Consider the following 23893-nt stretch of genomic DNA (forward strand, 5'->3'; position numbering starts at 1 on the left):
TCATCCCACATCAACAGTGTCTGCTCCTTCTCCCATACAAAGCTTCAAAAGGGGCCATCTTCAAACTGGCTTGGTAACTGTTGTTGTATGAGAACTCCGCGTAAGGTAGATTATCATCCCTACTAGATCCATAATTTAGCGCGCACGCTCTCAGCATGTCCTCCAGAATCTGATTGACTCTCTCGGTCTATCCATCTGTCTGCGGATGAAAGGTTGTACTAAACTCTAGCCTAGTACCCAAAGTCTGGTGCAGCTGATTCCAAAACTTTGAGGTAAACTATGTTCCTATATCTGATACGATGGTCCTCGGAACTCCATGCAGACATACGATCCTGGTAATATATATCTTGGCCAACTTCGCACTTGTATAGGTGGTTTTCACTTGATTAAAGTGAGCCACTTTGGTAAAGAGAATTGAACAACTACCCAGATAGAATCATATCCCGATCAGGTTTTGGGAAATCCGGTAATGAAACCCATGCCAAGCTTATCCCACTTCCATTCGGGTATCGGCATAGGCTATAGTAATCTACTGGCTTCTATTGTTCTGCCTTCACCCTCTGACATACATCACATACTACTACGTACTCGGCAATATCCCTCTTCATATCTTTCCACCAGAAATGCTCCTTCAAATCCAAATACATCTTGGTGTTTCCGGGGTGAATCGAGTATGGCGAATCGTGGGCCTCCCGAAGTATTAACTTCCCGATCTCTGCATTATTGGGTACATGTACACTGTCCTCAAACCATAAGGTGTCGTGCTCATCCTCATGAAAACCTTTGGCATTTACTTTTCTCATCCTCTCTTTTATCTCAGCCATATCTTTGTCATCCTTCTGAGCTTGACGGATCTTTCCCAACAATGTAGACTGAACTTCCATTGCTAAAACAAAACCTTTGGGAATAATCTCCAACCGAAGTTCCCTGAGGTCCTCGGCTAACTCCTTTGGTAATCCTCTGCTTATGAGGGTATTCGTCCTTGTTTTTTTTATGGTTGTGTCCTATTTCTCCATGAAGCTTGCATGCACAGGGTTTCTTCATATCCTTTCCAGAAAGCTTCAATTTCTGGGACATAAACCGAGACTTTAGCAAAGTCAACTCAAATTCCTTCCAAGTGGTTACTCTTTTCCATTCATTGATGGTTTGGTACATCCTCCACCAAGTAGCAGCACTCTTACAAAGCACTGAAGAGCATGCTGGGCCATATCCTTTCCGTCTACCATGTTATACTCCATATGACCTTCCATGTTCTGGATCCATCGGTCTGTTTCCAATTGACTCATCAGTCCAGAAAATACAAGCTCATCTTCAATCATCCTCTATTGGGTCCATGGGTTTTGGGGTGGGATAGGAGAGGTAGAGAGGGATGCACACATACAAACAATGGTTTTGAAAAGACAGATTTTATTTGTGGCTGTCGGGAAAAACATCAAACAAATGACAGCTCACAAACGTCGCGTCTAACGTAGGTATAATAGGGGTTTGGTCTTCTAAAGGTCAATAAATCTTCTAGGTCGTCTAACTCTTCAAGTCTTGTTCATGCCTCCAATGGCTTCTTCCGATCATGCTTGTCTTTCTCAAATCCTTTTGCCAGATCATCTCTGTTGTCGCAAAGTCTATCGTGACGTCCTTTAATATTTCTGGAGTTGCATTCCAAACTTCTGGGTTTCAACACCCTTGGCATGAGCCATGGTCCTACTGTCCTTCAGTTCCTGTCAAATCTCCGGTATTCTCGAGGTTGTAGCTCCTCCAGCTTGGCTACTTTCAGCTTCTGGTTTCTGAGTTCTTCACGAAATGCTTCCTTGTCTAATACGGCTTCCTGGAGCTCCATCTTAAACTTCTTGATGTACTACTTCAGATCCAGGTGATACACTGGTTAAGGTTAAAACTTCATCTTTTGCTGATAGATGCTCCATCAGCCTTCTACCATCCAATTCCTCCGAAAGAAATGCATGCTTAGCTCAGCTTGGTGACCATAGTATCAGTGGCGATGACATCACGGATAACCGTGTTTCTGCCCATGTCATTGCCATGAGCAATCTTCCATAGTTGATATCTCCTGCCTTAGGGTTTTCTTGACAAAACCTTGGGTTCTAATGCTCCATGTTCCAGTCTTTCTCCGATACACCTTGATCTCGGGTATTGACAACTTCCTTAGTCTGCCAAGTTCCATAAGGGGTGCCTTCCTAGGTCATACAAATATGGAAAATTCTACAGGGCCTTCAAATTCTCCTAGTCTTTGGATTCTTCAACCGTTGTAGTTTCCATTATTATAATACACGGTAAAAGTCCTCTTCATTCCGACTGGTCTTAGTTGTCCAATATCTTGTCCTCTCGGAGTGGTCTCATCAGTCGAATCCTTGAGTGGTCAAAAGGGAAAAGGGGTATGGTCTCACTAAAAGGGAATATTTGAATAAGCTCAGAAGAGAAGAGAGGTAAAAGGTCTTTTTGAAAAAGAAAGTTTTAGAGAAAATCTTTCCTCTGGGTTTGCCAGTTTCTAGGGGTCACGTCCTACAGTCAACATGTGCTATGATACCATCTTGTAGCGACCCGACCCGAATGGATCAAGTCTCTGTGCTTAAGTGTCATCCCTGGATCGGTATGCTGACACACACAGTACTCGAGGATTTATAACAAAGGTAAATCACATGTAAAAGTAACATAAATACTATTACCTCAATCCAAAATAGCGGAAGCAACAAGGTTGTGGATTCCCATCAACACCGACGGCAAAGTTGAGTGTAGAAATCGTAACCCTAACGTATCACTTACTCGTCGTAAGATATCCTGCAACATGAGACGTTGCAACCACAAAGGGTCAGTACATTGAATGTACTGGCAAATTCACACCATAGAGAATGATGAATAATGGTTATCACTACATGCATATATGGCTGGTGGAAAAGCTCTACGGTTATAGTTTTTGCAAAAAGCCAATTTTTCCCTACTACAAAGGAATAAATTTTATTTAACTATCATGGTGGTTGTTAAACATTGAGAATGGTTGACAGCATTCTCAATCCCAATTAAGTAACATCATTAAAACCCAACAAACTTATTTAGAGTCACATGATGAGATTCACATGATAATCCAAGTACTAGATACTCAAGACGTCCATAACCGGGGACACGGCTAATCATGATTAGTTTATACACTCTGCAGAGGTTTGTGCACTTTTCCCCACAAGACTCGATCGCCTCCGTTTGATTTCTCGCACTACATGGTGTTTAAGAAACGGATGACCGAGACATGGTCTTTCAGAAGCGCTAGCACCTTACGATCGGTAGACCGTTACACCTACTTTCCCCTACATCTGCTAGTCTACCACTGTAAGAGTTCGCACAACTTAGTCAACTATGCTAGAGCCCATAGTAGCTTGTGGCTGCACACGGAAGTTTCTAGTATGAATAATCTCATGATCCCTTTGAGCCTGGGTGGCGGTCCATAAAGAAAAACAGGCAATCGCTGGAATACCCAGGTGCCTAAACAGGCAATCGCTGAAATACCCAGGTGCCTCAATCCACCCAGATGTGTGTTAAAGTTGCCACCTTAAGTAAACCATTAATTAACAATCTCACATCTGTCATGAATACTCTCAAACCCAATCCACGTCTACGAGCATAGCATGGCAATATAAGCATAACGTAATAGTAACTCCCAGGGTTTGATAATAAAACAAGTAATAGGTACTACCTCAACTACTTCCAAAACCCACATATTAATCAGATCCTATTCATGCAATTGTTTGAGGATTGGTACTAATGCATAAAAACTGGGCGATAAAGGGGTATGATTAAAGTGTGAACTTGCCTTGTAATGTCGATGAAGATGATCCACACTCATAACTCTTGATATTTCTACTCGTCACACTCCGTTCAATCTGTTGTGAGCAAGCAATAGTAACCACACATAAGCAATCACTCAGATGATCGGGAAGAACGAAGCAGACAGTTCGAAAAACATCAAAATCAAGCAAATAACTGTTGCAACATAAAACAATTTATAACAGTACCAAAATTACGTGAATTTGGCCTTATCAGAAAGTTAAGGTCAAGAGCTTCGATCTGCAAAAAGAATCAACTAAATCGGAGCTACGAAACTCAAGTTATGTTCAAAAGAAGTTTGAATATGAATCTGGACAAATTTCGAAATTTAAAAATTTCAAACAGTTGATGTGACATGTTCACTGGATAGGTGAAAACAAGACGAAGCTATAGGCGTTGGTTTCATCTAATTTGAATAAACGAGTGAAAAGTTATGGTTATTTGAAAAATTAGGGCCAAGCTGTTTTACGAAAGAAAAATAGCTACGGTTAAGGTCTAACGTATAAATACGTAAACTAATTGATAATCTAATTATTCTATCGTATTAGTCTAAAATAATAAACTATGAAAGTATAAGAAGAAAAAAAACAAAGAAAGATACCTTTATAAGGCAGAGAAAAGACGACTTTGGAGAGAAGAGACAATTTCCAGAAGTCGCGCCGGAGAGGAGAAATATAATTTTCCTAAATGAATCTAGTCAAACCAAAATATTGATTTAACCTGAATCGGATGATTTTTGGAGCTGTATGGGTTTACGTTTATTGGTGGAAAAGAGGATTAGTGGTCAAAGGCTAGGCAATGTGGGACTAAACGTGGACAAAAAATAGAAAAGAGAGGAGGTGCCAAAAGGCCTTTAGGCGGTTCGGCCCGCCGCGCACACTGCAATTTTTTTTGAGTAATAGAAAAGAAAAGAAAAACTGTAGAAAGAAAAAAAATATGGGGAAGGAATATGGCCGCTTGGGCCAGGCCCATATAGGATAAAGAAAAAGAAAAGATGGGGCACCCGTTGCCACTATGTTGCGCACGCGGGCGACAGTTAGTTTCAGGCGCGCGCGCAGTTTTTGGTATTTAAAAAAACAGAAAGCGATAAATTGAAAAAAGAAAATAAAACTAAAATTTTATATAGGCATATTATATATCAAAATTTTCAGAAAAAGATTTTCAACGACATGAACATTTTTATAGCATCAAATAAATACACACAAATTCAAATAAATCAAACAGTGCTACTACCCTACTAAAATCCAATAAAAATCATTTTAAAAAATACCAAAATGATTTCAAATTTATTTATATCCAATTATTCTGATGTAGGGAATCATGTTACCCTATTTGCCATATATTTTTATTTTGGAGAAAAATAATTTGAATAAAACCCAAATAACTCCAAATTGAAAATAATTTCAAAGGGATTTTAAAATTTGATTCTTTGAAACTCCCAACTCATATTTCATATGTTTTGAAGAAGTCATTTTATCTTCTCTCATGAAAATCATTGAGTCGCTTGAAGTTTCTGAAATTGAAAATATTTCCAAATAAAATTCAAATATTTTCAAATACCCTTTTCATTTAATTAAATGGAAGAAGTCATGCCATCTTCTCTCTAAGGTTTTGTATTTGAAAAGAATTCGAATCACGGCGATCAAAATGAAAATGGAAGTTTGGAAAAGTCCTTTTATTCCCTCTCATTTAACTTTCAAAAGGTTTCGAATTTCACTCAATTTCAGTCAATCAATCAAGCAATCAATCAAATCTATCTATTTATATGACATTCCAAAATTTAGAATTTTGGGATGTTACATGGTGCGAGTGCAATACCTCATTCTTTATACGAAGAAATTATGCATGATATTGCACCTGCTGAGATAGAAGGTATTGATGTTACCATTAAGCTTGCCAATAGAGATACTGTTTCACCAGTTGGGATTGTTAGATATGTTGAAGTCTTGTCTGGGAAAGTTAAATATCCTGCTGATTTTCTTGTTCTTGGTTCCCCACAAGATGACTTTTGTCCCATTATATTTGGTAGACCCTTCTTCAATACTGTTAATGCTAAGATAGACTACAAAAAGGATATGGTTTCTCTTGGTTTAGGGGATATGTCTCATGATTTTAATTTTGCTAAATTTCGTAGACAACCCCATGATAAAGAATTGCCTAGTAAAGATGAAATTATTGGTCTTGCTTCTATTGCTGTGCCTCCTATTGATCCTTTAGAACAATATTTGCTAGACCATGAAAATGATATGTTTATGAATGAAAGAAGGGAAATAGATGAAGTATTCTTTAAACAGGACCTATTTTGAAACACAGCTTGCCTGTCAAACTTCTAGGGGATCCTCCTCCACCCAAGGGTGATCCCGTGTTTGAGCTTAAACCATTGCCTGATACTCTTAAATATGCTTATCTTGATGAAAAGAAGATATATCATGTTATTATTAGTGCTAACCTTTCAGAGCAAGAAGAAGAGAAATTATTGAAAACTCTGAAGAAGCACCACGCTGCTATTGGATATACTCCTGATGATCTTAAGGGCATTAGTCCCACTCTATGCCAGCACAAAATAAAATTGGATAAAGACGCTAAACCGGTTGTTGATCACCAACGACGGTTAAATCCTAAGATGAAAGAAGTGGTAAGAAAAGAAATACTAAAGCTTCTGGCGGCAGGTATAGTTTATCTTGTTGCTGATAGTTAGTGGGTAAGTCCTGTCCATTGTGTCCCTAAGAAAGGAGGTATTACTGTTGTTCCTAATGATAAAGATGAATTAATCCAAAAAGAATTGTTATAGGTTATAGAATGGTAATTGACTTCCGCAAATTAAATAAAGCTACTAAATAGGATCATTACCCTTCACCTTTTATTGATCAAATGCTAGAAAGATTATCTAAACATACACATTTTTGCTTTCTAGATGGTTATTCTGGTTTGTCTCAAATACCTGTGTCAAAAGAGGATCAAGAAAAGACCACCTTTACTTGCCCTTTTTGTACCTTTTCTTATAGACGTATGGCTTTTGGTTTATGTAATGCACCTGCTGAAGGAAATATGCCCTAGAGGCAATAATAAAGTTATTATTTATTTCCTTATTTCATGATAAATGTTTATTATTCATGCTAGAATTGTATTAACCGGAAACATAATACTTGTGTGAATACATAGACAAACAGAGTGTCACTAGTATGCCTCTACTTGACTAGCTCGTTAATCGAAGATGGTTATGTTTCCTAACAATAGACAAAGAGTTGTTATTTGATTAATGGGATCACATCATTAGGAGAATGATGTGATTGACTTGACCCATTCCGTTAGCTTAGCACCCAATCGTTTAGTATGGTGCTATTGCTTTCTTCATGACTTATACATGTTCCTATGACTATGAGATTATGCAACTCCCGTTTGCCGGAGGAACACTTTGTGTGCTACCAAACGTCACAACGTAACTGGGTGATTATAAAGGAGCTCTACAGGTGTCTCCAAAGGTACATGTTGGGTTGGCGTATTTCGAGATTAGGATTTGTCACTCCGATTGTCGGAGAGGTATCTCTGGGCCCTCTCGGTAATGCACATCACATAAGCCTTGCAAGCATTGCAACTAATGAGTTAGTTGCAAGATGATGTATTACGAAACGAGTAAAGACACTTGCCGGTAACGAGATTGAACTAGGTATTGAGATACCGACGATCGAATCTCGGGCAAGTAACATACCGATGACAAAGGGAACAACGTATGTTGTTATGCGGTCTGACCGATAAAGATCTTCGTAGAATATGTAGGAGCCAATATGAGCATCCAGGTTACGCTATTGGTTATTGACCGGAGACGTGTCTCGGTCATGTCTACATTGTTCTCGAACCCGTAGGGTCCGCACGCTTAAGGTTTTGATGACAGTTATATTATGAGTTTATGCATTTTGATGTACCGAAGTTTGTTCGGAGTCCCGGATGTGATCACGGACATGACGAGGAGTCTCGAAATGGTCGAGACATAAATATTGATATATTGGAAGCCTATATTTGGATATCGGAAGTGTTTCGGGTGAAATCGGGATTTTACCGGAGTAGCGAGAGGTTACCGGAACCCCCCGGGAGATATATGGGCCTTAGTGGGCTTTAGTGGAAGAGAGGAGAGGTGGCCAGGGCTGGGCCGCGCGCCCCTCCCGCCCTAGTCCGAATAGGACAAGGAGAGGGGGGCGGCGCCCCCCTTCCTTCTCTCTCTCCTCTTTCCCCCTCCTCAATCCTATTCCAACTAGGAAAGGGGGGGGGAATCCTACTCCCGGTGGGAGTAGGACTCCTCTTGGCGCGCCCTCCTCCTGGCCGGCCGCACCTCCCCTGCTCCTTTATATATGGGGGCAGGGGGCACCCCTAGACACACAAATTGATCCACGTGATCATATTCTTAGCCGTGTGCGGTGCCCCCTTCCACCATAATCCTCGATAATATTGTAGCAGTGCTTAGGCGAAGCCCTGCGATGGTAGTACATCAAGATCATCACCACGCCGTCGTGCTGACGGAACTCTTCCCCGACACTTTGCTGGATCGGAGTCCGGGGATCGTCATCGAGCTGAACGTGTGCTAGAACTCGGAGGTGTCGTAGTTTCGGTGCTTGATCGGTCGGGCCGTGAAGACGTACAACTACATCAACCGCGTTGTGCTAACGCTTCCGTTGTCGGTCTACAAGGGTACGTAGATCACACTCTCCCCTCTCGTTGCTATGCATCACCATGATCTTGCGTGTGCGTAGGAAATTTTTTGAAATTACTACGTTCCCCAACAGTGGCATCCGAGCCTAGGTTTTATGTGTTGATGTTATATGCACGAGTAGAACACAAGTGAGTTGTGGGCGATATAAGTCATACTGCTTACCAGCATGTCATACTTTGGTTCAGGGGTATTGTTGGACGAAGCAGCCCGGACCGACATTACACGTACGCTTACGCGAGACCGGTTCTTCGGACGTGCTTTGCACAAAGGTGGCTAGCGGGTGACAGTTTCTCCAACTTTAGTTGAACCGAGTGTGGCTACGCCCGGTCCTTGCGAAGGTTAAAACAGCACCAACTTGACAAACTATCGTTGTGGTTTTGATGCGTAGGTAAGATTGGTTCTTGCTTAAGCCCGTAGCAGCCACGTAAAACTTGCAACAACAAAGTAGAGGACGTCTAACTTGTTTTTGCAGGGCATGTTGTGATGTGATATGGTCAAGACATGATGCTAAATTTTATTGTATGAGATGATCATGTTTTGTAACCAAGTTATCGGCAACTGGCAGGAGCCATATGGTTGTCGCTTTATTGTATGCAATGCAATTGCGCTGTAATGCTTTACTTTATCACTAAGCGGTAGCGATAGTCGTGGAAGCATAAGATTGGCGAGACGACAACGATGCTACGATGGTGATCAAGGTGTCGCGCCGGTGACGATGGTGATCACGACGGTGCTTCGAAGATGGAGATCACAAGCACAAGATGATGATGGCCATATCATATCACTTATATTGATTGCATGTGATGTTTATCTTTTATGCATCTTATCTTGCTTTGATTGACGGTAGCATTTTAAGATGATCTCTCACTAATTATCAAGAAGTGTTCTCCCTGAGTATGCACCGTTGCGAAAGTTCTTCGTGCTGAGACACCACGTGATGATCGGGTGTGATAGGCTCTACGTTCAAATACAACGGGTGCAAAACAGTTGCACACGCGGAATACTCAGGTTATACTTGACGAGCCAAGCATATACAGATATGGCCTCGGAACACGGAGACCGAAAGGTCGAGCGTGAATCATATAGTAGATATGATCAACATAGTGATGTTCACCAATGAAACTACTCCATCTCACGTGATGATCGGACATGGTTTAGTTGATTTGGATCACGTGATCACTTAGAGGATTAGAGGGATGTCTATCTAAGTGGGAGTTCTTAAGTAATATGATTAATTGAACTTAAATTTATCATGAACTTAGTCCTGGTAGTATTTTGCAAATTATGTTGTAGATCAATAGCTCGCGTTGTTGCTTCCCTGTGTTTATTTTGATATGTTCCTAGAGAAAATTGTGTTGAAAGATGTTAGTAGCAATGATGCGGATTGGATCCGTGATCTGAGGTTTATCCTCATTGCTGCACAGAAGAATTATGTCCTTGATGCACCGCTAGGTGACAGACCTATTGCAGGAGCAGATGCAGACGTTATGAACGTTTGGCTAGCTCAATATGATGACTACTTGATAGTTTAGTGCACCATGCTTAATGGCTTAGAATCGGGACTTCAAAGACGTTTTGAACGTCATGGACCATATGAGATGTTCCAGGAGTTGAAGTTAATATTTCAAGCAAATACCCGAGTTGAGAGATATGAAGTCTCCAACAAGTTCTATAGCTAAAAGATGGAGGAGAATCGCTCAACTAGTGAGCATGTGCTCAGATTGTCTGGGTACTACAATCGCTTGAATCAAGTGGGAGTTAATCTTCCAGATAAGATAGTGATTGACAGAATTCTCTAGTCACCATCACCAAGTTAGTAGAACTTCGTGATGAACTATAATATGCAAGGGATAACGGAAACAACTCCCAAGCTCTTCGTGATGCTGAAATCAACGAAGGTAGAAATCAAGAAAAACATCAAGTGTTGATGGTTGACAAGACCACTAGTTTCAAGAAAAGGGCAAAGGGAAGAAGGGGAACTTCAAGAAGAACGGCAAGCAAGTTGCTGCTCAAGTGAAGAAGCCCAAGTCTGATGCTGAGCCTGAGACTAAGTGCTTCTACTGCAAAGGAACTGGTCACTGAAAGCGGAACTACCCCAAGTATTTGGCGGATAAGAAGGATGGCAAAGTGAACATAGGTATTTTTGATATACATGTTATTGATGTGTACTTTACTAGTATTTATAGCAACCCCTCAGTATTTGATACTAGTTCAGTTGCTAAGAGTAGTAAATCGAAACGGGAGTTGCAGAATAAACAGAAACTAGTAAAAGTCAAGGTGACGATGTGTGTTGGAAGTAGTTCCAAGATTGATATGATCATCATCGCACACTCCCTATACTTTCGGGATTAGTGTTGAACCTAAATAAGTGTTATTTGGTGTTTGCATTGAGCATGAATATGATTTGATCATGTTTATTGTAATACAGTTATTCATTTAAGTAAGAGAATAAATTGTTGTTCTGTTTACATGAATAAAACCTTATATGGTTACACACCCAATGAAAATAGTTCGTTGGATCTCGATCGTAGTGATACACATAATCATAATATTGAAACCAAAAGATGCAAAGTTAATAATGATAGTGCAACTTATTTGTGGCACTGCCGTTTAGGTCATATCGGTGCAAAGCGCATGAAGAAACTCCATACTGATGGACTTTTGGAACCACTTGATTATGAATCACTTGGTACTTGCGAACCGTGCCTCATGGGCAAGATGACTAAGACTCCGTTCTCCGGAACAATGGAGCGAGTAACAAACTTGATTGGAAATAATACATACTGATGTATGTAGTCCAATGAGTGTTGAGGCTCGCGGCGGGTATCATTATTTTCTGAATTTCATAGATGATTTGAGCAGATATGAGTATATCTACTTGATGAAACATAAGTCTGAAACATTTGAAAAGTTCAAATAATTTCAGGGTGAAGTGGAAAATTGTCGTGACAAGAAAATAAGGTTTCTACGATCTGATCATGGAGACAAATATTTGAGTTACGAGTTTGGTCTTCAATTAAAACATTGTGGAATAGTTTCACAAACTCATGCCACCTGGAACACCACAGCATAATGGTGTGTCCGATCGTCATAACCGTACTTTATTGGATATAGTGCAATCTATGATGTCTCTTACCAATCTACCACTATCGTTTTGGGGTTATGCATTAGAGACAACTGCATTCACGTTAAAAAAGGGCACCATCTAAATCTGTTGAGACGACACAATCTGAATTATGGTTTGGCAAGAAACCAAAGTTGTCGTTTCTTAAAGTTTTGGGTTGTAATGCTTATGTGAAAAAATTTCATCCTGATAAGCTCAAACCCAAATCGGAGAAATATGTCTTCATAGGATACCCAAAGGAGACTGTTGGGTACACCTTCTATCACAGATTCGAAGGCAAGACATTCGTTGCTAAGAATGAATCCTTTCTAGAGAAGGAGTTTCTCTCGAAAGAAGTGAGTGGGAGGAAAGTAGAAAACTTGATAAGGTAATTGTACCTTCTCCCTTATTGGAAAGTAGTTCATCACAGAAATCTGTTCTTGTGACTACTACACCAATTAGTGAGGAAGCTAATGATGATGATCATGTAACTTCAGATCAAGTTACTACCGAATCTCGTAGGTAAACCAGAGTGAGATCCGCACCAGAGTGGTACGGTAATCCTGTTCTGGAAGTCATGTTACTAGACCATGACGAACTTGCGAACTATGAGGAAGTGATGATGAGCCCAGATTCCGCGAAATGGTTTGAGGCCATGAAATCTGAGATATGATCCATGTATGAGAACAAAGTATGGACTTTGATGGATTTGCCCGATGATCGGCAAGCCATAGAAAATAAATGGATCTTCAAGAGGAAGACGGACGCTGATAGTAGTGTTACTATCTACAAAGCTAGACTTGTCGAAAAAGGTTTTTGACAAAGTTCAAGGTGTTGACTACGATGAAATTTTCTCACTCGTAGCGATGCTTAAGTCTGTCCAAATCATGTTAGCAATTGCCGCATTTTTATGAAATCTGGCAAATGGATAAACAAAACTACATTCCTTAATGGATTTAAAGAAGAGTTGTATATGATGCAACCAGAAGGTTTTGTCAATCCTAAAGGTGCTAACAAAATATGCAAGCTCCAGCGATCCATCTATGGACTGGTGCAAGCATCTCGGAGTTGGAATATACGCTTTGATAAGTTGATCAAAGCATATAGTTTTATACAGACTTGCGGTGAAGCCTGTATTTACAAGAAAGTGAGTGGGAGCACTACAGCATTTCTGATAAGTATATGAGTATGACATATTGTTGATCAGAAATAATGTAGAATTATTCTGCAAAGCATAAAGGAGTGTTTGAAAGGATTTTTTTCAAAGAAAACCTCGGTGAAGCAGCTTACATATTGAGCATCAAGATCTATAGAGATAGATCAAGATGCTTGATAAGTTTTTTTCAATGAGTACATACCTTGACAAGATTTTGAAGTAGTTCAAAATGGAACAGTCAAAGAAAGAATTCTTTCCTGTGTTACAAGGTGTGAAATTGAGTAAGACTCAAAGCGCGACCACGGCAGAAAATAGAATGAGAATGAAAGTCATTCCCTATGCCTTGGCCATAGGTTCTATAAAGTATGCCATGCTGTGTACCAGACCTATTGTATACCCTACACTAATTTTGGCAAGGGAGTACAATAGTGATCTAGGAGTAGATCACTCGACAGCGGTCAAAGTTATCCTTAGTGGAATAAGGATATGTTTCTCGATTATGGAGGTGACAAAAGGTTCGTCGTAAAAGGGTTACGTCGATACAAGTTTTGGCACTGATCCAGATGACTCTTAATCTTCATCTGGATACATATTGAAAGTGGGAGCAATTAGCTAAAGTAGCTCCGTGCAGAGCATTGTAGACATAGAAAATTGCAAAATACTTACGGATCTGAATATGGCAGACCCATTGACTAAACTTCTCTCACAGGAAAAACATGATCACACCTTAGTACTCTTTGGGTGTTAATCACATAGCAATGTGAACTAGATTACTGACTCTAGTAAACCCTTTGGGTGTTGGTCACATATCAATGTGAACTATGGGTGTTAACCACATAAAGATGTGAACTATTGATGTTAGATCACATGGCGATGTGAACTAGATTATTGACTCTAGTGCAAGTGGGAGACTGAAGGAAATATGCCCTAGAGGCAATAATAAAGTTATTATTTATTTCCTTATTTCATGATAAATGTTTATTATTCATGCTAGAATTGTATTAACCAGAAACATAATACTTGTGTGCATACATAGACAAATAGAGTGTCACTAGTATGCCTCTACTTGACTAGCTCGTTAATCGAAGATGGTTATGTTTCCTAACCATAGACAAAGAGTTGTTATTTGATTAATGGGATCACATCATTAGGAGAATGATGTCATTGACTTGACCCATTCCGTTAGCTTAGCACCCGATCGTTTAGTAGGTTGCTATTGCTTTCTTCATGACTTATACATGTTCCTATGACTATGAGATTATGCAACTCCCGTTTGCCGGAGGAACACTTTGTGTGCTACCAAACGTCACAACGTAACTGGGTGATTATAAAGGAGCTCTACAGGTGTCTCCAAAGGTACATGTTGGGTTGGCGTATTTCGAGATTAGGGTTTATAACTCCGATTATCGGAGAGGTATCTCTGGGCCCTCTCGGTAATGCACATCACATAAGCCTTGCAAGCATTGCAACTAATGAGTTAGTTGCAAGATGATGTATTATGAAATGAGTAAAGAGACTTGCCGGTAATGAGATTGAACTAGGCATTGAGATACCGATGATCGAATCTCGGGCAAGTAACATACCGATGACAAAGGGAACAACGTATGTTGTTATGCGGTCTGACCGATAAAGATCTTCGTAGAATATGTAGGAGCCAATATGAGCATCCAGGTTCCGCTATTGGTTATTGACCGGAGACGTGTCTCGGTCATGTCTACATTGTTCTCGAACCCGTAGGGTCCGCACGCTTAAGGTTTTGATGACAGTTATATTATGAGTTTATGCATTTTGATGTACCGAAGTTTGTTCGGAGTCCCGGATGTGATCACGGACATGAGAAGGAGTCTCGAAATGGTCGAGACATAAAGATTGATATATTGGAAGCCTATATTTGGATATCGGAAGTGTTCCGGGTGAAATCGGGATTTTACCGGAGTACCGGGAGGTTACCGGAACCCCCGGGAGATATATGGGCCTTAGTGGGCTTTAGTGGAAGAGAGGAGAGGTGGCCAGGGCTGGGCCACGCGCCCCTCCCCCCCTAGTCCGAATAGTACAAGGAGAGGGGGGCGGCGCCCCCCTTCCTTCTCTCTCTCCTCTTTCCCCCTCCCGAATCCTATTCCAACTAGGAAAGGGGGGGGGGGAATCCTACTCCCGGTGGGAGTAGGACTCCTCCTGGCGCGCCCTCCTCCTGGCCGGCCGCACCTCCCCTGCTCCTTTATATACGGGGGCAGGGGCACCCCTAGACACACAAGTTGATCCACGTGATCATATTCTTAGCCGTGTGCGGTGCCCCCTTCCACCATAATCCTTGATAATATTGTAGCAGTGCTTAGGCGAAGCCCTGCAACGGTAGTACATCAAGATCATCACCACGCCGTCGTGCTGACGAAACTCTTCCCCGACACTTTGCTGGATCGGAGTCCAGGGATCATCATCGAGCTGAACGTGTGCTAGAACTCGGAGGTGCCGTAGTTTCGGTGCTTGATCGGTCGGGCCGTGAAGACGTATGACTACATCAACCGCATTGTGAATAGAACTATCTTTATGTGCTTGATGTAGTCGTACGTCTTCACGGCCCGACCGATCAAGCACCGAAACTACGACACCTCCGAGTTCTAGCACACGTTCAGCTCGATGACGATCCCCGGACTCCGATCCAGCAAAGTGTCGAGGAAGAGTTCCGTCAGCACGACGGCGTGGTGACGATCTTGATGTACTACTGTCGCAGGGCCTCGCCTAGGCACCGCTACAATATTATCGAGGACTATGGTGGAAGGGGCACCGCACACGGCTAAGAATATGATCACGTGGATCAACTTGTGTCCTTAGGGGTGCCCCTTGCCTCCGTATATAAAGGTTCAAAGGGGGGGCCGGCCGGCCAAGAGGAGGCGCGCCAGGAGGAGTCCTACTCCCTCCAGGAGTAGGACTCCCCCCTTTCCCAGTTGGAATAGGATTCGCGGAGGGGGGGAAAGAGGAGAGAGAGGAGGAAGGGGGTCGGCCCCCTCTCCTTGTCCTATTCGGACCAAGGGGGGAGGGGCACGCAGCCCATCTCTGGCCACCTCTCCTCTCTTCCACTAAGGCCCACTAAGGCCCATATACCTCCCGGGGGGGTTCCGGTAACCTCCCGGTAATCCGGTAAAATCCCGATTTCACCCGGAACACTTCCGATATCCAAACATAGGCTTCCAATATATCAATCTTTATGTCTCGACCATTCCGAGACTCCTCGTCATGTCCGTGATCACATCCGGGACTCCGAACAACCTTCGGTAAATCAAAACGCATAAACTCATAATATAACTGTCATCGAAACCTTAAGCGTGCGGACCCTATGGGTTCGAGAACAATGTAGACATGACCGAGACACGTCTCCGGTCAATAACCAATAGCGGGACCTGGATGCCCATATTGGTTCCTACATATTCTACGAAGATCTTTTATCGGTCAGACCGCATAACAACATACGTTGTTCCCTTTGTCATCGGTATGTTACTTGCCCGAGATTCGATCGTCGGTATCCTATACCTAGTTCAATCTCGTTATCGGCAAGTCTCTTTACTCGTTCCGTAATACATCATCCCGCAACTAACTCATTAGTTGCAATGCTTGCAAGGCTTAAGTGATGTGCATTACCGAGAGGGCCCAGAGATACCTCTCCGACAATCGGAGTGACAAATCCTAATCTCGAAATACGCCAACCCAACATGTACCTTTGGAGACACCTGTAGAGCTCCTTTATAATCACCCAGTTACGTTGTGACGTTTGGTAGCACACAAAGTGTTCCTCTGGCAAACGGGAGTTGCATAATCTCATAGTCATAGGAACATGTATAAGTCATGAAGAAAGCAATAGCAACATACTAAACGATCGGGTGCTAAGCTAATGGAATGGGTCATGTCAATCAGATCATTCAACTAATGATGTGATCCCGTTAATCAAATAACAACTCTTTGTCCATGGTTAGGAAACATAACCATCTTTGATTAACGAGCTAGTCAAGTAGAGGCATACTAGTGACACTCTGTTTGTCTATGTATTCACACATGTATTATGTTTCCGGTTAATACAATTCTAGCATGAATAATAAACTTTTATCATGATATAAGGAAATAAATAATAACTTTATTATTGCCTCTAGGGCATATTTCCTTCAGTCTCCCACTTGCACTAGAGTCAATAATCTAGATTACACAGTAATGATTCTAACACCCATGGAGCCTTGGTGCTGATCATGTTTTGCTCGTGGAAGAGGCTTAGTCAACGGGTCTGCAACATTCAGATCCGTATGTATCTTGCAAATCTCTATGTCTCCCACCTGGACTAGATCCCGGATGGAATTGAAGCGTCTCTTGATGTGCTTGGTTCTCTTGTGAAATCTGGATTCCTTCGCCAAGGCAATTGCACCAGTATTGTCACAAAAGATTTTCATTGGACCCGATGCACTAGGTATGACACCTAGATCGGATATGAACTCCTTCATCCAGACTCCTTCATTTGCTGCTTCCGAAGCAGCTATGTATTCCGCTTCACACGTAGATCCCGCCACGACGCTCTGTTTAGAACTGCACCAACTGACAGCTCCACCGTTTAATGTAAACACGTATCCGGTTTGCGATTTAGAATCGTCCGGATCAGTGTCAAAGCTTGCATCAACGTAACCGTTTACGATGAGCTCTTTGTCACCTCCATATACGAGAAACATATCCTTAGTCCTTTTCAGGTACTTCAGGATGTTCTTGACCGCTGTCCAGTGATCCACTCCTGGATTACTTTGGTACCTCCCTGCTAGACTTATAGCAAGGCACACATCAGGTCTGGTACACAGCATTGCATACATGATAGAGCCTATGGCTGAAGCATAGGGAACATCTTTCATTTTCTCTCTATCTTCTGCAGTGGTCGGGCATTGAGTCTGACTCAACTTCACACCTTGTAACACAGGCAAGAACCCTTTCTTTGCTTGATCCATTTTGAACTTCTTCAAAATCTTGTCAAGGTATGTGCTTTGTGAAAGTCCAATTAAACGTCTTGATCTATCTCTATAGATCTTTATGCCTAATATGTAAGCAGCTTCACCGAGGTCTTTCATTGAAAAACTCTTATTCAAGTATCCCTTTATGCTATCCAGAAATTCTATATCATTTCCAATCAGTAATATGTCATCCACATATAATATCAGAAATGCTACAGAGCTCCCACTCACTTTCTTGTAAATACAGGCTTCTCCAAAAGTCTGTATAAAACCAAATGCTTTGATCACACTATCAAAGCGTTTATTCCAACTCCGAGAGGCTTGCACCAGTCCATAAATGGATCGCTGGAGCTTGCACACTTTGTTAGCTCCCTTTGGATCGACAAAACCTTCCGGTTGCATCATATACAACTCTTCTTCCAGAAATCCATTCAGGAATGCAGTTTTGACATCCATCTGCCAAATTTCATAATCATAAAATGCGGCAATTGCTAACATGATTCGGACAGACTTAAGCATCGCTACGGGTGAGAAGGTCTCATCGTAGTCAACCCCTTGAACTTGCCGAAACCCTTTTGCGACAAGTCGAGCTTTGTAGACAGTAATATTACCGTCGGCGTCAGTCTTCTTCTTGAAGATCCATTTATTCTCAATTGCTTGCCGATCATTGGGCAAGTCAACCAAAGTCCACACTTTGTTCTCATACATGGATCCCATCTCAGATTTCATGGCTTCAAGCCATTTTGCGGAATCTGGGCTTACCATCGCTTCTTCATAGTTCGTAGGTTCATCATGATCTAGTAGCATGACTTCCAGAACTGGATTACCGTACCACTCTGGCGCGGATCTCACTCTGGTTGATCTACGAGGTTCAGTAGTATCTTGTTCTGAAGTTTCATGATCATTATCATTAGCTTCCTCACTAATTGGTGTAGGTGTCACAGAAACAGTTTTCTGTGATGCACTACTTTCCAATAAGGGAGCAGGTACAGTTACCTCGTCAAGTTCTACTTTCCTCCCACTCACTTCTTTCGAGAGAAACTCCTTCTCCAGAAAGTTTCCGAACTTAGCAACAAAAGTCTTGCCTTCGGATCTGTGATAGAAGGTGTATCCAATAGTCTCCTTTGGATATCCTATGAAGACACATTTCTCCGATTTGGGTTCGAGCTTATCAGGTTGAAGCTTTTTCACATAAGCATCGCAGCCCCAAACTTTCAGAAACGACAACTTTGGTTTCTTGCCAAACCATAGTTCATAAGGCGTCGTCTCAACGGATTTTGATGGTGCCCTATTTAACGTGAATGCGGCCGTCTCCAAAGCATAACCCCAAAATGATAGCGGTAAATCAGTAAGAGACATCATAGATCGCACCATATCTAGTAAAGTACGATTACGACGTTCGGACACACCATTACGCTGTGGTGTTCCGGGTGGCGTGAGTTGCGAAACTATTCCGCATTGTTTCAAATGTACACCAAACTCGTAACTCAAATATTCTCCTCCACGATCAGATCGTAGAAACTTTATTTTCTTGTTACGATGATTTTCAACTTCACTCTGAAATTCTTTGAACTTTTCAAACGTTTCAGACTTATGTTTCATTAAGTAGATATATCCATATCTGCTTAAGTCATCTGTGAAGGTGAGAAAATAACGATATCCGCCACGAGCCTCAATATTCATCGGACCACATACATCAGTATGTATGATTTCCAACAAATCTGTTGCTCTCTCCATAGTACCGGAGAACGGCGTTTTAGTCATCTTGCCCATGAGGCACGGTTCGCAAGTACCAAGTGATTCATAATCAAGTGGTTCCAAAAGTCCATCAGTATGGAGTTTCTTCATGCGCTTTACACCGATATGACCTAAACGGCAGTGCCATAAATAAGTTGCACTATCTTTATCAACTCTGCATCTTTTGGCTTCAACATTATGAATATGTGTGTTACTACTATCGAGATTCAATAAGAATAGACCACTCTTCAAGGGTGCATGACCATAAAAGATATTACTCATATAAATAGAACAACCATTATTCTCTGATTTAAATGAATAACCGTCTCGCATCAAACAAGATCCAGATATAATGTTCATGCTTAACGCTGGCACCAAATAACAATTATTTAGGTCTAATATTAATCCCGAAGGTAGATGTAGAGGTAGCGTGCCGACCGCGATCACATCGACTTTGGAACCGTTTCCCACGCGCATCGTCACCTCGTCCTTAGCCAATCTTCGCTTAATTCGTAGTCCCTGTTTCGAGTTGCAAATATTAGCAACAGAACCAGTATCAAATACCCAGGTGCTACTGCGAGCATTAGTAAGGTACACATCAATAACATGTATATCACATATACCTTTGTTCACCTTGCCATCCTTCTTATCCGCCAAATACTTGGGGCAGTTCCGCTTCCAGTGACCAGTCTGCTTGCAGTAGAAGCACTCAGTTTCAGGCTTAGGTCCAGACTTGGGTTTCTTCTCTTGAGCAGCAACTTGCTTGCTGTTCTTCTTGAAGTTCCCCTTCTTCTTCCCTTTGCCCTTTTTCTTGAAACTAGTGGTCTTGTTGACCATCAACACTTGATGCTCCTTTTTGATTTCTACCTCCGCAGCTTTCAGCATTGCGAAGAGCTCGGGAATAGTCTTATTCATCCCTTGCATATTATAGTTCATCACGAAGCTCTTGTAGCTTGGTGGCAGTGATTGGAGAATTCTGTCAATGACGCAATCATCTGGAAGATTAACTCCCATTTGAATCAAGTGATTATTATACCCAGACATTTTGAGTATATGCTCACTGACAGAACTGTTCTCCTCCATCTTGCAGCTATAGAACTTATTGGAGACTTCATATCTCTCAATCCGGGCATTTGCTTGAAATATTAACTTCAACTCCTGGAACATCTCATATGCTCCATGACGTTCAAAACGTCGTTGAAGTCCCGGTTCTAAGCCGTAAAGCATGGCACACTGAACTATCGAGTAGTCATCAGCTTTGCTCTGCCAGACGTTCACAACATCTGGTGTTGCTCCAGCAGCAGGCCTGGCACCCAGCGGTGCTTCCAGGACGTAATTCTTCTGTGCAGCAATGAGGATAATCCTCAAGTTACGGACCCAGTCCGTGTAATTGCTACCATCATCTTTCAACTTTGCTTTCTCAAGGAACGCATTAAAATTCAACGGAACAACAGCACGGGCCATTTATCTACAATCATACATAAACAAGCAAGATACTATCAGGTACTAAGTTCATGATAAATTTAGGTTCAATTAATCATATTACTTAAAGAACTCCCACTTAGATAGACATCCCTCTAATCCTCTAAGTGATTACGTGATCCAAATCAACTAAACCATGTCCGATCATCACGTGAGATGGAGTAGTTTCATTGGTGAACATCACTATGTTGATCATATCTACTATATGATTCACGCTCGACCTTTCGGTCTCCGTGTTCCGAGGCCATATCTGTATATGCTTGGCTCGTCAAGTATAACCTGAGTATTCCGCGTGTGCAACTGTTTTGCACCCGTTGTATTTGAACGTAGAGCCTATCACACCCGATCATCACGTGGTGTCTCAGCACGAAGAACTTTCGCAACGGTGCATACTCAGGGAGAACACTTCTTGATAATTAGTGAGAGATCATCTTATAATGCTACCGTCAATCAAAGCAAGATAAGATGCATAAAAGATAAACATCACATGCAATCAATATAAGTGATATGATATGGCCATCATCATCTTGTGCTTGTGATCTCCATCTCCGAAGCACCGTCATGATCACCATCGTCACCGGCGCGACACCTTGATCTCCATCGTAGCATCGTTGTCGTCTCGCCAATCTTATGCTTCCACGACTATCGCTACCGCTTAGTGATAAAGTAAAGCATTACAGCGCGATTGCATTGCATACAATAAAGCGACAACCATATGGCTCCTGCCAGTTGCCGATAACTCGGTTACAAAACATGATCATCTCATACAATAAAATTTAGCATCATGTCTTGACCATATCACATCACAACATGCCCTGCAAAAACAAGTTAGACGTCCTCTACTTTGTTGTTGCATGTTTTACGTGGCTGCTACGGGCTTAAGCAAGAACCAATCTTACCTACGCATCAAAACCACAACGATAGTTTGTCAAGTTGGTGTTGTTTTAACCTTCACAAGGACCGGGCGTAGCCACACTCGGTTCAACTAAAGTTGGAGAAACTGTCACCCGCAAGCCACCTATGTGCAAAGCACGTCGGGAGAACCGGTCTCGCGTAAGCGTACGCGTAATGTCGGTCCGGGCCGCTTCGTCCAACAATACCGCCGAACCAAAGTATGACATGCTGGTAAGCAGTATGACTTATATCGCCCACAACTCACTTGTGTTCTACTCGTGCATATAACATCAACATATAAAACCTAGGCTCGGATGCCACTGTTGGGGAACGTAGTAATTTCAAAAAAAATCCTACGCACACGCAAGATCATGGTGATGCATAGCAACGAGAGGGGAGAGTGTGATCTACGTACCCTTATAGATCGACAACGGAAGCGTTAACTTGGTGGATGTAGTCGTACGTCTTCACGGCCCGACCGATCAAGCACCGAAACTACGACACCTCCGAGTTCTAGCACACGTTCAGCTCGATGACGATCCCTGGACTCCGATCCAGCAAAGTGTCGGGGAAGAGTTCCGTCAGCACGACGGCGTGGTGACGATCTTGATGTACTACTGTCGCAGGGCTTCGCCTAAGCACCGCTACAATATTATCGAGGACTATGGTGGAAGGGGGCACCGCACACGGCTAAGAATATGATCACGTGGATCAACTTGTGTCCTTAGGAGTGCCCCTTGCCTCCGTATATAAAGGTTCAAAGGGGGGGCCGGCCGTCCAAGAGGAGGCGCGCCAGGAGGAGTCCTACTCCCTCCGGGAGTAGGACTCCCCCCTTTCCTAGTTGGAATAGGATTCACGAAGGGGGGGGGAAGAGGAGAGAGAGGAGGAAGGGGGCCAGCCCCCTCTCCTTGTCCTATTCGGACCAAGGGGGGAGGGGCGCGCGGCCCATATCTGGCCACCTCTCCTCTCTTCCACTAAGGCCCACTAAGGCCCATATACCTCCCGGGGGGGGGGTTCCGGTAACCTCCCGGTAATCCGGTAAAACCCTGATTTCACCCGGAACACTTCCGATATCCAAACATAGGCTTCCAATATATCAATCTTTATGTCTCGACCATTCCGAGACTCCTCGTCATGTCCGTGATCACATCCGGGACTCCGAACAACCTTCGGTACATCAAAACGCATAAACTCATAATATAACTGTCATCGAAACCTTAAGCGTGCGGACCCTACGGGTTCGAGAACAATGTAGACATGACCGAGACACGTCTCCGGTCAATAACCAATAGCGGGACCTGGATGCCCATATTGGTTCCTACATATTCTACGAAGATCTTTTATCGGTCAGACCGCATAACAACATACGTTGTTCCCTTTGTCATCGGTATGTTACTTGCCCGAGATTCGATCGTCGGTATCCTATACCTAGTTCAATCTCGTTACCGGCAAGTCTCTTTACTCGTTCTGTAATACATCATCCCGCAACTAACTCATTAGTTGCAATGCTTGCAAGGCTTAAGTGATGTGCATTACCGAGAGGGCCCAGAGATACCTCTCCGACAATCGGAGTGACAAATCCTAATCTCGAAATACGCCAACCCAACATGTACCTTTGGAGACACCTGTAGAGCTCCTTTATAATCACCCAGTTACGTTGTGACGTTTGGTAGCACACAAAGTGTTCCTCTGGCAAACGGGAGTTGCATAATCTCATAGTCATAGGAACATGTATAAGTCATGAAGAAAGCAATAGCAACATACTAAACGATCGGGTGCTAAGCTAATGGAATGGGTCATGTCAATCAGATCATTCAACTAATGATGTGATCCCGTTAATCAAATAACAACTCTTTGTCCATGGTTAGGAAACATAACCATCTTTGATTAACGAGCTAGTCAAGTAGAGGCATACTGGTGACACTCTGTTTGTCTATGTATTCACACATGTATTATGTTTCCGGTTAATACAATTCTAGCATGAATAATAAACTTTTATCATGATATAAGGAAAT

Source organism: Triticum aestivum, chromosome 4A, assembly GCF_018294505.1.
Source record: "Triticum aestivum cultivar Chinese Spring chromosome 4A, IWGSC CS RefSeq v2.1, whole genome shotgun sequence".
Classification (NCBI taxonomy): Eukaryota; Viridiplantae; Streptophyta; class Magnoliopsida; order Poales; family Poaceae; genus Triticum; species Triticum aestivum.